At 42.0% G+C, this 18513-nt stretch overlaps 1 protein-coding gene across 4 annotated transcripts in view; it reads right to left on the bottom strand.

Annotated features, from left to right (window-relative positions):
- The window catches only part of PTPRM (protein tyrosine phosphatase receptor type M), an 893280-nt gene that overhangs the window by 765246 nt on the left and 109521 nt on the right, over nt 1–18513 (bottom strand). The window lies entirely within an intron of this gene.

The following is an 18513-nucleotide window of genomic DNA, read 5'->3' as shown; positions in this document are numbered from 1 at the left end:
CCCCGTTTCAGAAAAAAAAAAAAAAAAAAAAAGAAAAAAAAAAAAACCAACCAAACAAATGACTTGACAATGATCTTAATCTTGATATTATCCCAGGATATTTTCACCCAGGTACCCACTTCTACTAGAGTTGGTTTCTTCACTCTTTCTGCTGGTGTCAAATTGTCCCCAGAAGACTTGATCCGTTGGTTCCATTCATCTCTCATGGCAGCTTTGAAGGGTTTGTTAATGCTGACATCAAGTGGTTGGAGCTGGGATGTCAAGCTCCCAGGTATGACGGCAAGTTTTATTTTTTTGTCTGCAACAATCTTCTTTGTGTTTTTTGTTAGGTGTGCCCTGAACTGATCAAGCACCAATAGGGCAGGTTTGTGTAAGAGCCCACCTGGTCTCCTTCTCCAAACTTTCTCAAACCAGATCTTCATCCCATCCTGATCCATCCAACCCTTGTCATGAACGTGGACAATCATTCCTCAAGAATGTCTTCTTTTGGCATTGTAATACATTTGAAAATCAGCTTAGGAGGCAGCTTGGTTCCATTGGTGCAACAAGCGAGAACAACTATATAATGGCTCTTTTCATGTCCACTTGCCTTCAGAGTTACAGTGTTTACTTCCTTATCAACAGTTCTGTTACTTGAGACATCAAATTGAAGGGGACTTTGTTCATATTTGCAATCTGTCCCAACTCAAACTGATGTGTCTTCCAACACTGAATGACAAAACGATGAAATTCAAGGACCTTCTGCTCATAGTTTTAAAGCATCTTTTGGGCAAGTCTAGTGCATGTACGCATGCTTAGTCCATTGTGTTTCATGAACCTGAAGCACCAATTGTGTCCTCCTTTGAAATCAGTACCTTCTTTTTCATCAGCAATTCTTCTTGCCTCATGCTGAACCATCTTTGTGGACACAGGAATTCCAATTGTCCTTTGCTCTTCAATCCATGTCTTCAGTTCCCCCCCTAAATCAGGCCATTTTGCTGACTTGCCTCTCATGGCCTTCTTCTGCCATGGCGTTTTCAGTAAGATTTCTTCTTCTCGTAGCCAGTTTCGGATTGATTTCTCAGTTGCAGGAGGACCAAACTTATGTTCAGCAGTGCAATTTCCATTCACTTTTGCAAACTGGATCACTTTTAAGTTGAATTCAGCATTGTAAGAAAATCTCTTCTGAGCCATTTCTGGGCAGAACATGGCAAAATGTAACCTACTGTAATATACTGGTAACGCGTGTGAAACAATGTGTGCGAAGATAATAAGCGCAAAAGAGCAAGAAATGCAAGTAAAAAAAAATCTACAAGGATGAGCGCAAAAACAAGCATGTAAGAGTGGGAAATGTAAGTAAAAAAAAAAAATCTGCCACTGTATAAGACGCACCCAGTTTTTATACCCCAAGTTTTTCAAAAAAGGATGAGTCTTATACATGGGGGAACACGGTACCTCTGCATTCCACCACCATCTTTCCTTTGAAGATTGTCCATCACTTCCTCTCATTTTTTCTAGTGAGGGTACACTTGAGGGTTTGTCTGGCATTTCCTCTCTACGGAATAAAGCTCACGCCAGGAAGCCACAGGCAAAGGCACGAGATGGCTTCTCCCTCAATGGTGGGCCACAGGTTCAGAAACACAGCACCATGGATTTCTGAGACCCCACCCATCTTCCCAGGAAAAAGTTAGATACAAGTCTTAGAAAGTGATACCCAGCTGGAGAAGTAGCTCAAACTGGAATATATGCAAGAGCTAATAAATACAATGTCACAACCTCAGTTTGCACCCATGAAGGCACTTTGGGGGAATATGTATTTTTTAATTTTTCCATTTATTTGAGAGAGAGAGAAAAGGAGGGAAGAGGGGGGAGAAAGAAAGAGAGAAATCAATTCATTGCTTCACTCAGTTGCTCCATTTAGTTGTATACTCAGTGATTGCTTCTCCTATATGCCCTGACCTGGGCTCCAACCAGTGACCTCTGGCATGTCTGGGGTCACTTTATCCACTGAACTACCCGGTCAAGGCCTCTGGGGAATATTTTTAATATTTTTAATTCTTACACTTTCCTATTTATACCACACACAAATGGAAAAGGCACATGTAGTAAAAGTAAATTCAGTCCATCTCCATTACTATAGAATATGAACAGAGTATTGATGTCCATTCAGGAAATTATCATTCTGCATGAATGTAAACATCTTCTGTTGCCAATACATACTTTATCATCGTGCTTAGATGTACATTTAAAATGGAAGTTTAAATTATTCTAGGGAATAAATTTATCACTAGGAAGGTTTCCTAAAGCAATTGCAGCAAATTTTTTAATTATCATCTAACAGGCTGATGATATCAGATAAATTAGAGTAAATCAAAATAAGAATAAATGTGTAAATAATGTGCTATTTCAGTGCTATTATAGATGTAAGTCATTACATGGAAAGTTTTTATTTAAAATGAAGAACATTCACCAAAAGTATCTTTTTTTTAATTTTCCCTGGTAGTTGTATTCCATAATTTTATTTCCTTGCCAAAATACAATATTAGATTTTATCTAACTCACCAACAAACACCCATTTGCCTATTTAGCCATTAAGAAAGCTCATATTTTAAGAATAAAAGTTCTATGCTACCAAAAGTAATGATTTGCTCTTGTCAAAATTACAACATCAATATTTAAGGTACTTTTTGCAACCTAATTATAAAACTGGTCAGTGTCATCTTTAATGCACACATTAAAATTTTACTTTAAAATATTTATTATAAGATTTGTTGAGGTTAAAAACTAGCAAAAGTCATTTTGAATAACTCAGAAGCAATAATGTTATTTTACACCAGTTCTTTCTAGAGCAGCTTATATTTGTTTTACAAAAAACAGTCAAAATCTTTTTGAAACTATTACTTCTTTCAAGAGCTTTCTCTTTGATGTCATTAACTTTGGCCTCTTTTACTTTTTTTTTTTTTTTTTAATCTTCAATCTTAAATTAATTCCCTGGGAATCCTGTAGCTTGTTGGCTAGTTGGAGGGATTAAATATAAGGGTTTATAAAGAAAAGCAGCTTTTGATACAATGCTATTACAACATGATCACTTACCCATAAATTGTCAGATACACAGGGCTTTCATGTTAGACACAAATGTTCATTTTAAAAGCTATTATCATGCAACAAATAACATCAGAATTATTTTTGTAGTTTGTATTCAGTTTACAAATAAGTAACCAGTTAACAGGACTGCAGAACAATGAACGATGCCCATTGTTCCTGTGTTACTAGCTGGCAGCTTTTTTGCCACAGGTTTTCATTGTGATATGCTAAATGGGCCCTTCTCACCCACCTAGTCAAAGGGTTTCATTGATATTACGCAAATAAAGGGATATGGCTGAAATACTCTAATTTAACATTTGCATCTGAGGGACTACTAGATTTCTATGATGTGAGACATCAATTGTGTAACATAAAAGACTATTTTGTTTAAGACAGGTGTGTTATTTAAATCACCACACAATACATTTTTTTTTTTTAGAAAAGTTTTTGAAAAAGCAGTTTAAGCAAAAGATTTTAGAGTGTAGATTTCGGGGTTTCTCCCAGGCATCTACTCCCTCCCTCACTTGGTAACTGCGCCCTAAGTCCCTTCAAGGTACCTGTACATTTCTCCATCAGTGGGTGCAGACCTGGGTCCCCGTCTTTATGGACAAAGGCCCACGGGATGGTCTCTCCGGGTTTTGAGTCTCAGTTAATGTGGGACCAGAAAGAACAAAGGATTCTGCCTTGTTCCTGCAGCATGTCCTGAAAAGACAGGGCCCTACTTAGGTAATAAATCTTGTTCCCTAAAACTACGCTGGATCACCCCTGATCTTTATCACGAGCTCAGCTTTCGCACCTGCCACTGGATTCAGTGAACTTTCCCTACAATAAATTCCTTTTCTGCTTTAAATCAACTGTGTTCCAATTTTATTGCTTGCAACCAAAGAACTCTAACTCATACAGGTGCCCGTTTGTGAGATTATCTCTGCGATAAAGTAATGAACATCAGGTGCTCTTCTCAGAAATGAATAATTGCCTGACCTTGTCTGGTGGCCCTGAGGAGTCCTTTAGGAGATAAACTCAAAAAAAATCAATAGCCGTAGGAAAACTACATTTTGTTTTGTTGTTGCTATGTCTCCCTAGAATTTGGTAACTGATCAAACATGGTAATGCTACATTTGCCCATTTATAAAATGGACCTTCTAATTTATGACCTATAATCTCAATTATATTTGTAGAAACCCAAGGGACCCAGTACCACAGACTCACTCCCACAATAAAAAAAGCAGTGAACTGACCCACAGTGTCGTTGTCTCACCTGTAAAACACATTAAGCGTCTAGGTATAAAAACCTTGAACAATACTTTCTCCTTCTCTAATATGTTTACTATCATGTTTAGGAACGGCTAACAACACCCTTGGAGGCAGCAAGCTATAATGGTCATACGACAGCTAACATTTCTGCCCGCAAATTTCTTAAAATCAAATGAAATTAGCCCTCCGCACTGAAATAAGACATTTGCTGGGTGTAATACCGGTGGCTGAGGCCAGGCAGGTCCACAGTGGATTCGGGCAGATGGCAGAGAAACTGCGGAGCCGGAAAGCCTTGGGCCATTCCGTTTAATCAAGTCTCACAACAGCGGACAAGCACACAGGTAGGAGAAAGCGGCTTCTCGGTCAAACACACACCAAGAGTGGCCCCTCACACTGACGGGCAGGCAAGCCGCCATCCACGACCCCCTATCGCTGTGAGCGCAAGCACCCGTAGCACAGGTAGCAGGGTTCAGATGGAGCCAGGAATGCTTGGAGGAATTCTGAGCTATCCCTCAGGGTTGGTGGAATTCTAAAAATGTATCACTCCTGTCATCATGTTCATTATGATGCTTATCATGATATGCAGAAGAGTTATGATTGTGATAATGATTTGGCATGTTTGTTATATGGCAGAATTGACCTTAAGCATGGGGCATTTGAATCTCTGGATCTTATCAAATCTCTTGGGCTCTTAAAAGGTGGAGAGCTGGCTCTAGCCAGTTAGCTCTGTTGGTTCGAGTATCGATCCGAATCCTCAAGGTTGCGGGTTTGATCCCAGTTTGGTGCCCATATGAGAAGCAACCAATGGATGCACAACCAAGTGGAACAACAAATGAATGCTTTTCTCTCTCTCTTTCTGACTCTGTAAAATCAATCAATAATAAAAAAAAAAAAAAAGTGGAGAGCTGTCTTGGGCAGAAGGGGACATCAGAGACTGAATGAGCCTGCCAATGGAGTGGGCAGGAGAAGTCATGCAGATAGAGGGCAGCTGAGAAGGACCCCAATGAAGTGGGCAGGAGAGGTCATGCAGATAGCCCTAGGGCAGCTGGGAAGGACCCCCAATGGAGTGGGCAGGAGAGGTCATGCAGATAGCCCTAGGGCAGCTGGGAAGGACCCCCAATGGAGTGGGCAGGAGAAGGCATGCAGATAGAGGGCAGCTGAGAAGGACCCCCTGCTGAATGCCAGCCAGGATACCGGAACCACAGAGGAGAGCCACAAGTAACCAGATTCTGCCGGGAACCAGAATGAGCCTGGAAAGGAATTCTTCCCCTGAGCCTCCGCACAAGCACTAAGCCAAGGCACACCTTGCTTTTTGCTCGGTGACACCCTGAGCCTAGGAAGCCAGCCCAGCTTTCTAACTCAGAAAGCTCTGAGCCAAATGCATGTTGTCTTAATCTGCTAAATGCGTGGCAACCCCTTAGGCAACAGCAGAAAGTGAACACATCCTCAGTCAAGAAACTCTTGGTCAGCTAAAATCGCTTCTCACACCAGAGTCCAGGTCTCTCCACGGAAAAGACAGGGTCTGTGGGACATTATTCTCCAGGTTCCTCTACAACTCTGCTGCCCAGTAGGATCCACCAGTTGTCACTGAAGGGAAGAAAGATGAAGGGAAAGGACAGAAACAATTAATAAGGATTCAGTACCACGGATGTCACTAGGGGTTTTCAAATAATGTGGCCAACAGAGCGTGCATCCTCATTTCATAGAAGGAGAAATTAAGCCCCACAGACAATAGATTCCATAGAAGCTCAAAGTCACATAGCAGCAGGTGAAAGCAAATGAAAAACAAGCTGTTCTTTCTCTCTCTCTCTCTTTTGTTTTAATGTGAAAGGTGGGGAGATAATGAGACAGACTCCTGCATGCATCCCCTCCCCACTGGGATCCACCCAGCAATCCCATTCTGGGGCCAATGCTCAAATAAACCAAGCTATTTCTAGCTCCTGAGTCCGACGCTTGGACCAACCGAGCCACTGGCTGCAGGAGAGGAAGACGGAGATGAGGGAGTGGAGGGAGAGAAGGAGGTGGGGGAAAGAAGCAGATGGTCACTTCTCCTGTGTGCCTGGACCAGGAATCAAACCCGGGATATCCAAATGCTGGACCGACACTCTATCCTCTGAGCCAACAGGCCAGGGCCACAAGCTGTCCTCTAAACTGTTTTTCACTGTTACATTTAGCCAAAATTGCACATACCCCAAAAGTATTGTAGGACAGTAACCCCCAAGGATGCTAAAGAAACCCAAAGAGTAGGCTCAGTTCTGGGACCCTCTGGCCAACATAGCTCACAATGCCTAACACAGAAGAGAAAGATAGCTCGCAATGCCACTTAACATGAAAACTCCCCCAAATCCTCTTAAGCAAGTTATTTGTGAACCTTAAATATTTGTGAATTCTTATAAATAATCATGTCTAATTTTTAAGTTACATTTTAAAACTAACTTGCAGAGATCACACATTTCATTATCCCCATAATTATACCACACTGGGTCTTTTTGTTGTTGTTCTGGCATCTTTAACAAATAGATCTGTTTCAATACTTTCTAGCATCAAGTGCAAAGACACTGTGCCAACCATGTAACAACTGTCCCATAATCCTAAGAAAGCTAAAATAAATCAGGTATAGTCTAATAAAAGTCAGGGAGCAGAACTGAGTGAAATTTAAGATGCCACAGGCTATTCTTTTTTTTTTACCAAGAACATTCATAATCTTAATGACATAGAACACACAGGCAAACAATTCTAAATAAATTGCCAGTTACTATGTTTTTAAATGCTAGTTCCTCCATCAAGATGTTTCATATACCTTCTCAGACATTCCCTCGAAATAAATAGCTGTAGCTGAGACACCCTCTGACCAGAAGTATTTAAATACACGTGAACCAGAATCAGGGTAAAACCTAGCTTCATAGATTACAAACTGGGACTTAAGAATCTGACAAACAGAACTGGAACCCCATCTCCGGCACGCATCAGCTGCCTAGCCTTGAGAACGACACATAGTCTCAGCTTCCTCTTCTGGAAAATGGAGATTATAACACTAGCGACCACCTGGGGTGGTAGAGGTAAAATGAATTGACACTCACAAAGTGTTTCCATAGCACTAACTAGGTGTCAGGCGCAGCTATCACAAAGGTTTTGCTCTGGTGAATTCACAGTCTCTTCTCTATCCACTCTCAATGCATGTGGAGCAAGCAGAAACAGAATAGACTTCCGGGAACTTCTCTTCCGGGTCCTGCATCCCTACATCTGTCCAACGAAACCACAAATGTACTCATCTCCGGCCATAGGTATGAGAGGACCACATTTTTAGTACGTAAAGAAAAAAAAATTTTTTTTTTTAATTTTTTTTTCATTTTTTTATTTATTCATTTTTGGAGAGGAGAGAGAGAGACCGAGAGAGAGGAGAGAAAGACAGAGAGAGAGAAGGGGGTAGGAGCCGGAAGTATCAACTCCCATATGTGCCTTGACCAGGCAAGCCCAGGGTTTCGAACCAGCGACCTCAGCATTTCCAGGTCGATGCTTTATCCACTGCACCACCACAGGTCAGGCAAGGAAAAAAAAATTTAAATAATGTAAAATAAATGTAAAAACTACAGAGTTGTTATTAAAGGAAACTAATCAGTAGGTAATGTGGCTAGTAACGTGACTGGAACCATCTGGAAGGCAGTGCAAATCAGCACCACTTAGCAGTTAAACCAGCAATGTATTTGGGAACCGTTACTGAACACAAACAAGGATTCTTAACAATGTAACAGTAGACATATGCATCACCAAATTGATGCTAAACACAAAACTATAAGGGGAGAACGTGATGTTATTTGCCAATGGGTTCCATGTGCCCATTAACCAACAATTACACATTTGCTCATTAAGAGAAATTACTTTTAGCAAAGCCCTATGAAGCGTGCTCTATACAGGCAGACAGACCCTCTACTTTCCAGCTATGCTTAACCTTGGCAAGTTACTTTAAACACACTAAATCTCAATTTCCTCAATAACAAAAGGATCATCTGAGCACCTTTTCATAGTTCTCTGAGATAATGTATAACAGTTGATAAGAAAAACTCTTTAAGTTTCTGCATTATTATTATTCAGGGCATTCTAAGATTAAAAAAAAAAACCTACATCACAAAAGAGGGAAGAAAGGAAACCCCCCAAACTAAATTATTTCTTTTCTATACACATTAACCTTAAGAAAGTTAAGCGTTTCCAAAGCAGAGTCCAGCCATTCCTGAGCTCAAGGGCGACCTCTGCACCTAGTTCACATGCCGTTCCCTTGACTTCATCAAATCTCCACACTGGATTCCAGGGTCCAAACAGGTCCGCACCCATCAGAGAACAGGGGGAAAGCGCATCCCATGCCCTTGGGGATGGGCAGGTTCTCTATGGACTGGTTCTCTATGGACTGAGCCAGTCACGCAGGGCTGGCCTACAAACACGGGTGGCTATTTTTAGCAGGTGGAGGAAGGCAGTGGGATGTTCTGCATAGTACCCAGTTCAATGAGGTCATGGTCAGTGGAGGGTGTGAGGACCAAAGAGAATGTCACATTTCATTATTTTTCAGAGAGTAGTTACACTATAAAGCTGTAAAGAACTGATATCTTCAGTATTTCCTACGCAAGCAAGAACTATCCAATTCCCCAGGCAGAGCAGTAAAGAGCATTTCCCAAACACATCAGTCCCGTCTATGCACATTTGGACAGAGCGAGTACACAGCAATTCCAATACATGAGAATATTTTTGCTACATATACTTAAAAACGTCATTCCTCACAAGCATGAGTGAGAGTAAAACAGTTCCCTTCATCACTACTAGACAGCAATGTATTTTTATTTTGTGCGACATCTTGAGTGTCAATTAATGACAATCAATGATGTTTTCACAGTACACTCAGGCCCGTGAAGACAGAAGCCTGACACCACAAATACAGCACATTGCTGTAAGCAAGCTTCTGTGTACACAGTTGCCTTTCGGCAGTGGTGGGATCCAGCTGGTTCACACTGGTACAACAGAACTGATACCTAATTTTTTGTTGAGTTTTGTGAACCAGTTGTTAAAATGTCACTTGTAATCAGGGTTCTAAGGTGGGTGCTTGAGCAGCCACCCAATGTGGAAATCACAAATTTACATTCCTTACTCTTTTTTAACATTCATCTGCACAACAGCATATTATAAGCACTCATAGTAATGTTCATTCTGTCAATAGGTGGAAAAAATTGCAAGTGAGTATGCCAATCAAAAAGCAATATGAAGCCTGACCAGGTGGTGGCACAGTGGATACAGCATCAGACTGGGACATGGAGGACTCAGGTTCGAAACCCCGAGGTCACTGATTTGAGCATGGGCTCATCTGGATTGAGCAAGGCTCACTAGCTTGAGCCCAAGGTCACTGGCTTGAGTAAGGGGTCACTCGGTCTGCTGTAACCCCCGGTCAGGCACAGATGAGAAAGCAATCAATGAATAACTAAGGTGCCACAACGAAGAACTGATGCTTCTCATCTCTCTTCCTTCCTGTCTGTCTGTCCTTATCTGTCCCTCTGTCTGTCACACACACACAAATAAAAGGCAGCAGCAACATGGAAATATCTTAACAGTTTTATTGTTTTTTGTCAAGTATTATTTAATACAGGGGTAGAAACCTTTTTGGCTGAGAGAGCCATGAACGCCACATATTTTAAAATGTAATTCCATGAGAGCCATACAACGACCCGTGTATGTTACGCATTATCCGACAAAAATTTGGTGTTGTCCCGGAGGACAGCTGTGATTGGCTCCAGCCACCTGCAACCATGAACATGAGCGGTAGGAAATGAACAGATTGTAATACATGAGAATGTCTTATATTTTTAATGTTATTGTTTTTTTTATTAAAGATTTGTCTGTGAGCCAGATGCAGCCATCAAAAGAGCCACATCTGGCTCATGAGCCATAGGTTCCCGACCCCTGATTTAATATATTTTCATTAATATTTTAAAACTCTTCTAACATAATCTAGCTTTATGTACCTCTTTTATTGTTCTTATTTAAGTATTAAATGCATGAAATAATAAAGTACCTTCTGGTATATCATTTTTTATACTTAAAACGGTCATTAGGGAAGAGAACCGGTTCTTAAATTATTTGAATCCTGCCACTGCCTTTGGTCTAAAGGACAGAAATGACGCCATCACGCAGCACAGAAGCACACGTGTCCACAGGGCACCACCACTCAATAAATGCCTCTTTACGTCACGTTTACGCCTTTCCAGCTGAAATATTTAGAATGTAGAGCTTCTACTAAATTATAGTTCAATAATGCATAAAGAAAAGTCTATTCCAAAAGTTAACTCTTAACTTAAAAGTTACATGACAAATTAATGGATCACAGTCTTCCATGTTGTTATTTTTTCAATCAAAGATTTTATTTTTTTTAGAATAGTTTTAGGTTTACAACAAAATTGAGAGCAGGATACAGAGATTTCCCATATATTCCCTGCCCCCACACATGCACAGCCAGCCACATTATCACATCCCCGGCCAGAGTGGTACGTCGGTTACAACCGATGAAACTACACTGACAAGTCCCCATCACTCAGGTTCCATAGTTCACAGGAGGGTTCGCTCTTTGTGTTGTACAGTCTGTGGGTTTGAACAAAAGTACAGTAACATGTACCCATCATTATATCACACAGAACACTTTCCGTGCCCGAAAAATCCTCTGTGGTCTGCCTGTTCTTCCCTCCCTCCACCTGCCCCTGGAAATCACTATGATTATTTCGCCTGACTCTATGGTGTTGCCTTACCAGAATGTCCTACTGTTGAAATCATAGCCTGTAGCTTTTTTCATCTGGCTTCTTTAAAAGCAATATAATTTAAGTTTCCTCTATATCTCTTCATGGCTTGAAGGCTCATTTCTTTTAAGCTCTGAATAATGGCCTATTGTCTGGATGTACCAGAGTTTATTTACCCATTCACTTACTGCTCCCCTACTGAAGAATTTCTTGGTTGTTACCAAGTTTTGCAATTATGAATAAAGCTAATATATAATAAATATATAATAAAGCTAATACACACACAAATATATCATTTACATGCATATGTGCAGGTTTTGTGTGAATATTAAGTTTTCAACTCCTTTGAGTATATACCAAGGAACATAACTGCTAGATCATATGGTAAGAGTATGTTTAGTTTTGTAAGATACTGCCAAGCTGTCTTTCAAAGTGACATTACCACTTTGCTTCCCACCAGCAATAAATGAGAGTTCCTGTCACTCCACATCTTCTCTGGCGAGGTGTCTATCCAGGTCTCTGCCACTTTCATATCACTTTCGGCACACAAAATCTCCTAGACAGTTATAATTCACCATAAAGCATTGAATGCTAACATATTATATATAGACCTCTGAGAAAATGAAAATATGTATATTCCTAATTATAAACCCTGATCTGAAAGTTCCTTTTTAGCTATCCTTAGAAATCAAACTTGGAAATAGACCAAAATACTTTCTATGTGAAAAAAGTGATACAAAATGGCACAAAAATATGAAATCAATTTTTAAGAAATTTAAACAGTCTATGTTTCTAATTGTCTAAAGATGATTTTTATAAATACCAGTAGTTAGTGAATGCTAACATATGTTGGGGGGGCGCCGAATACAGCAATTATATAATATATACACTCAAAAATAAAGGGAAAAAGTAAAAGTAATTGCATTTTTTTACCCAAAGGATTAGGAAAAAAAAATGTTTTATTTAAGCATCCACCGCCGGCAAGGCAATGAGGAATCACGCGGGCCCCGTATCGCCACGGGGAGGATGAACTGGGCCTCCTTTGGGAACAGTCCCTGGTGATGACAGTTCCAACTTTAAATGCACATACCCTTTGACTCAGCAATCCTGCTCTGAGGGCTCTGTTCCTTAGAAAGAAAAGAATCAGCATTTAAGGATAGATACAAACTGATAATATTTAAAAAAAAAAAAATATTTGTGAGAGTAAAAAGTCAAAATAGCCTGGAAGTATGATGGGGGACACGGTTGAATAAATGATGATATACCTCGTCTATAGAATATTATGCTGCAACTAAAAAGAAGGAAGGAGATCAGTGTGTGTCAGCCAGCAAAGATGTTCTGAAGTACTCAGTGAGAAAGATGGGTAATGACTGGATACGACACAACGCCATAGCCATAAAACAAAACAGGAGAAGTGGGCTTTCGGTATAAGTGCACATTTATATATATTTGCACAGGCACAGAAAATACGTAGAAAGACATAAACCTCAAAAAAGCTAGGTTAGCCTGACCTGTGGTGGCGCAGTGGATAAAGCGTCGACCTGGAAATGCTGAGGTTGCCGGTTCAAAACCCTGGGCTTGCCCGGTCAAGGCACATATGGGAGTTGATGCTTCCAGCTCCTCCCCCCTTCTCTCTCTCTGTCTCTCCTCTCTCTCTCTCTGTCTCTCCCTCTCCTCTCTAAAATGAATAAATAAATTTTTTTTTAAAAAAAGCTAGGTTAAAAAGACTCTTCTAACAGCAAACTCAAATTATTTTTGTAATAAAAATAGAAGAGCTTCAAGGTATAGGGGATCAAGTTTAGAATGACCTACTACACATACTACATGTAAATATTCATAGATATAATTTTTTAGTTAAACATCATTAACTGCTGCCTCTAAAAATATAGCCCATGTGACACTCTTTTTAAATATCTGCCTGATATCAACTGCTCCCCCTACTCAGGATATACTCGCACTCCTATCTTCTTAGTTTCTCCATTTAGTGGCACGGCTTCCTATTAGCAAATCTACTACCACCACCAAATTGCCCTGAAGCCCCAGACCTGCAGCTGGCTGGGGCAGGGGTTTGTGGGATGGGATGAAGTGAGAGGGTTGGTGGGGTGGAGTGGGGGCCATGTAGAGGGATGGGAGGGGCTTCCACGAGCCTTGTAGACAGGCTAGCCTCTCCTCAGATCATTACCATTCTTGAGTCACTGTTGAGTCCACTTCTACAGGACCTGACAGACAATGCAATAGCGCCTGCTGGTCTGGAAATGCACCTGCTCAGTGGTTCCTTGAAGGACCACCCACTCCCCTAGGGCTATGTCCAGTCAAGGGCACACACAACATGTTCACGTCCCCAAAGTTGCTTCTCTCATTAGTGCTTCCCACTTTCAGGTCTCCTACACAGAACTACATCCCTGAATACATTCAAATCTCCTAAGTAGGATGACCATATATTTTATCACCCAACCAGGGACAATGTTGAAAATCAAAGAGGATGCTACTAAATAACAGGCTAGGAGGAAAGGGTGTATGCCAAGACTATCCCAAAGAAACAGAGGGACAGTGACTTCGGTCATTCCACGTGTAGATGTCACACATGCCACATCCTCCCACCCTTACTTGTACATCCCACAAACACATGTGAGCAGCTCTGCCCCTTCACTGACTCCTTCAGCGACTCAGCTGGCGCCTCACACACTCAGGCACCAGGCACGCAGCAGCGAGGAGGTCCCATTCTGCTTGGGGTAGGCAGAAAAAAACAAAACATGCAATAGCTTGAATGGTAAGTCCCATTGAGAAAAACAAGCGAGGTTGAGGACATAGGGAGGGAGTACGGGGCGAAGCATTGATGCAGAGAATAAGGATTAAGAAGTAGAGCGTTTGGGGTAGGAGACCATGGTGCTCAAGGAGTGATCACCGGGGAAGTACTGGGCCCAACCATCAGGGGCGGACTTCGGGTTTCCTCTGAGAAACGAGCCAGGTAACAAGCGCCAAGTACTCTGCCAGACGGGGAGCAGAAACCATGCGGCCTCTGTCTTAGTGCAGTTCGTGTCCGCCCGGGTCGGTAAGATACTAATCAACCAGAAAAAAGGGAGTTCCAGGCCCTGGCCGGTTGGCTCAGCGGTAGAGCGTCGGCCTGGCATGCGGGGGACCTGGGTTCAATTCCCGGCCAGGGCACATAGGAGAAGCGCCCATTTGCTTCTCCACCCCCCACCCCCTCCTTCCTCTCTGTCTCTCTCTTCCCCTCCCGCAGCCAAGGCTCCATTGGAGCAAAGATGGCCCGGGCGCTGGGGATGGCTCCTTGGCCTCTGCCCCAGGTGCTAGAGTGGCTCTGGTCTCGGCAGAGCGTCGCCCCCTGGTGGGCAGAGCGTCGCCCCCCCTGGTGGGCGTGCCGGGTGGATACCGGTCGGGCACATGCGGGAGTGTGTCTGACTGTCTCTCCCCGTTTCCAGCTTCAGAAAAATACAAAAAAAAAAAAAAGGCCTTCCAGGGAAGTTGGCACTCATCAACTCGCTTGGAGACTGTTGTCCATCTGCTTCTCTCACTCAAGATCAAAGTGAACAAACTGAAGCTCAGGTGAATGGCCATCCCTACATATAGATCTTGAAACTTCTGTTCGGCTCTTCCTGCTGAAACACACAACTGCTACACCAGGAATCACTTGTCATTTTCAGCTGCAAACATTCAATATCACTGCTGAAAAAGGAAAGTAGTTCCCTGACACAATTCATTTATTAATTTCCAAACAGTCCTCAAAGCGCACGTTCAGAGAAGTCTTGGGTGGGTTTTTGTAAACCTTAAGGAATGTGGAATCATTGGCTGCCTCAAAGCAATTCTAGAACATGTGCGTTTTACACAACTGCTTTATCAGATTGGAAACAGTATGATTTTTAATGGGAAAAGAGAAGGGCATTTGGAATGAATAGGATATTAAATGTAGTCTGTCTAGAAAGTGTCAGTTACCACAAAATTAAAAGCAAAGGCCACTCTTTAAATCCCAAATAACATATATGACTGGCCCTAGACTTGCTTTACCAGTCACTTCATAGCAAAACAGTGTAAAGCACAGAAAACTAGTATTACTTCAGAGACTTATAAGTACCTCTCAAAAAACTAAAAAAAGTGCTTTTAAAAAGTATTTTTGCCCTGGCCAGTTGGCTCAGCAGTAGAGCATTGGCCTGGCATCTGGAAGTCCTGGGTTCAATCCCCAGTCAGGGCACACAGGGGAAGTGACCATCTGCTTCTCCATCCCTCCCTTTCACCCTTCTTTTTTTCTCTCTCTCTCTCTCCTCTCTCTCTTCTCCCCTCCTGCAGCCATGGCTCGAATGTTTCAAGTAATTTGGCACTGGGTGCTGAGGATGGCTCCATGCCCTCACCTCAGGCGCCAAAATAGCTTGGTTGCCAAGCAACAGAGCAGTGGCTCCAGATGGGCAGAGCATCGCCCCCTAGTGGGTTTGAGGTGTGGGTCCCTGTCGGGGTGCATGCAGGAGTCTGTCTCTGCCTCCCTGCCTCCAGCCTCTCACTTAATTGTTTTCTTTAATCTTTTCATAGTCTCAGGACTTCACAAAAATCATCTTTACATCGCTCTAGTTTTTAAATAATCTGCCACATTCAAATCAATAAAGTGTCAATAAAATTTGCACAGTTAAATATTTTGATTTTCATGGTCTCTTAAAACAAATTGTTCACACACACTAGGCTGGAATAATCATCTTCCAGCTGATAGAAAACTTGCCCAGATGAGACATTAACAAACCATTTTGGGACATGAAAGTTTAGTGAGGAGTGGTGGGGATGACAGTTTAATTATAAAAATAAATAATAATGATTTTGGCTACATATTAATCCTTCACAGCTGACCTTTGTAAGCTACATAAAGTGTAAGGTCAAGGATGAGCTAGGAAGCTCAAACTCAGCAGTACACTGGAACCAGAGGTGACTACACTCCAACAGTTAGAACTGATCAGCAGTCACCAAATTTATTTCCCTTAATGCCAGGGTTCCAGGGTGACCAAGACGTTATCAGTCTACTCACCTGTCACCAAATAATCTAATCAGGAGACTAAAGAATTTTTGCAACACCAGTTTATCTTTTAATAGACAAGAAGGCTATTGAAACACTGAAAAAGTAAGCCAAGAAAAAGGTCTTGCCCTGGCCGGTTGGCTCAGCGGTAGAGCGTCGGCCTAGCGTGCGGAGGACCCGGGTTCGATTCCCGGCCAGGGCACACAGGAGAAGCGCCCATTTGCTTCTCCACCCCTCCGCCGCGCTTTCCTCTCTGTCTCTCTCTTCCCCTCCCGCAGCCAAGGCTCCATTGGAGCAAAGATGGCCCGGGCGCTGGGGATGGCTCTGTGGCCTCTGCCTCAGGCGCTAGAGTGGCTCTGGTCGCAACATGGCGACACCCAGGATGGGCAGAGCATCGCCCCCTGGTGGGCAGAGCGTCGCCCCTGGTGGGCGTGCCGGGTGGATCCTGGTCGTGCGCATGCGGGAGTCTGTCTGACTGTCTCTCCCTGTTTCCAGCTTCAGAAAAATGAAAAAAAAAAAAAAAAAAAAAAAAAAAAAAAAAAAAAGGTCTTTGCCTCTCTGAGCATCTAAAAGCTTAGAATAAACTTTTGGAGAACAAGAGCCAAGTCTGAATTATGTCTTTATTCCTTAACGCCTAGCACAGCACCACCAGATTTAAAAAAACAAAACACATGCTGCATGAAATAGTAAACAATATTTCTCCCACTAACTGCCAAGTTTTATATATTGCTGACTACCCGCAAAGGTTAATGTGAACAAGGGTCGAATGCAGGGTACACGGTGTCAATAACTCTTCACCAAGTAAGAAAAGGATCAAGGAAAACATGTCCACGCAGTCAGTGTTTATCCTGACCTGACCAATGAATGAAGAGAAGTTGTGACATTAGCAAAGAACCAGAGATGTGTTAAGATGGCACACTTCAGATGCATTTAATTTTTATGTACAGTTTTGTTTTCTCAATGGGCTCTTCATGAATTTCAGCTCCAGCGTTCTTCTAGTGTGCCCTGTGGATGAGGGCCCTCACACACTTCTCAGTTTTCCCTTAAAATGTCACAGTGTCCTCAGCGCTGATGGCAGCGAGTTATGTGAAATGATTGGGAATGCAAACTATCTGCACAACTGAAATAGGATTTTAAAAACACTAAAAAAAAAAATAAAGACCCTAAAAATCTAACGAAAACCCCTAATCCAAGCATCCCTACCAACACCACCAAAAAAGAACAAACTTCTAATTGCAGTATTTACAGAGATTATTTTATTAAAACTGATCGAGTGTATATTTTCCTCCAAGTTGATTAAAATTGTATTTCAAGATGCAACTTGCGAATGCGTGTTTGATTATAACACTTAATTATAAGCATGCCAACACACAACTCTCTTTGCTGGAAACCCACTCCGGATCCTGGCGACTTGAGGGTTTCAAACCTGGGTCCTCAGCATCCACTGCGCCACCACAGGTCAGGCATTTTATTCTGTTTTTGTTGTTGTCATTTTGTAATTTGACACTCTAAGGGAAAAGAGGTCAGTGCCCCTGACTAAATAGCCAGGTATGGCATGTTTAAAAATTCTTGTGGCACACTGGTTGAAAATCGCTGTCCTAAAGTAACACATTTGTTTTAGATCTGGTGTGGGTTCAAGCCAAGAGAGTTGTTACTTTAGGGCAGTGATTTTCAACCAGTGCCCCGATCTGAGGACTGTGTACACTCACAGTACCTTCTCTCCTTTGGTCCAAATATCCTATTTGGCAGATATTCCTTATAGTCTGTGGTTTGAGGATGTAGCTATTTAACAGAAGCCAGCATTTTCTTGTTTTCCATTCTTTTACTCCTTTAAAAAGAGGATCAAGGAAAACATGTCCACGCAGTCAGTGTTTATCCTGACCTGACCAATGAATGAAGTTGTGACATTAGCAAAGAACCAGAGATGTGTTAACAGATGGCACACTTCAGATGCATTTAATTTTTATGTACAATTTCAGGGCAGAAAAATTAAATGAAAATGTCTTTAGTATTTTTAACTAGATTTTTGTTTAATTTCTAAACATTTTTTTCTGTCAAGACCAAATACTAACTATCCCAAAAGTCTTTCTAAGTTAAACTATGAAAAAAATTGCTTAACCTTCAAGTTACTATTTTTAGTATTTCCATAGACTCATTTATAAAAGACAAATTATTATTTTTTCTGTTTCACTGTGTTATACAAAAATCATGACTATAGGCCCTAGCCAGTTGGCTCAGTGGTAGAGCGTCGGCCTGGCGTGCAGGAGTCCTGGGTTCAATTCCCAGCCAGGGCACACAGGAGAGGTGCCCATCTGCTTCTCCACCCCTCCCCCTCTCCTTCCTCTCTGTCTCTCTCTTCCCCTCCCGCAGCCAAGGCTCCACTGGAGTAAAGTTGGCCTGGGTGCTGAGGATGGCTCT

Source organism: Saccopteryx leptura, chromosome 11 (genome assembly GCF_036850995.1).
Source record: "Saccopteryx leptura isolate mSacLep1 chromosome 11, mSacLep1_pri_phased_curated, whole genome shotgun sequence".
Taxonomy (NCBI): Eukaryota; Metazoa; Chordata; class Mammalia; order Chiroptera; family Emballonuridae; genus Saccopteryx; species Saccopteryx leptura.
The sequence above is the reverse complement of the archived record's forward strand: the minus strand, read 5'-3'. Positions and strand labels throughout refer to the sequence as shown.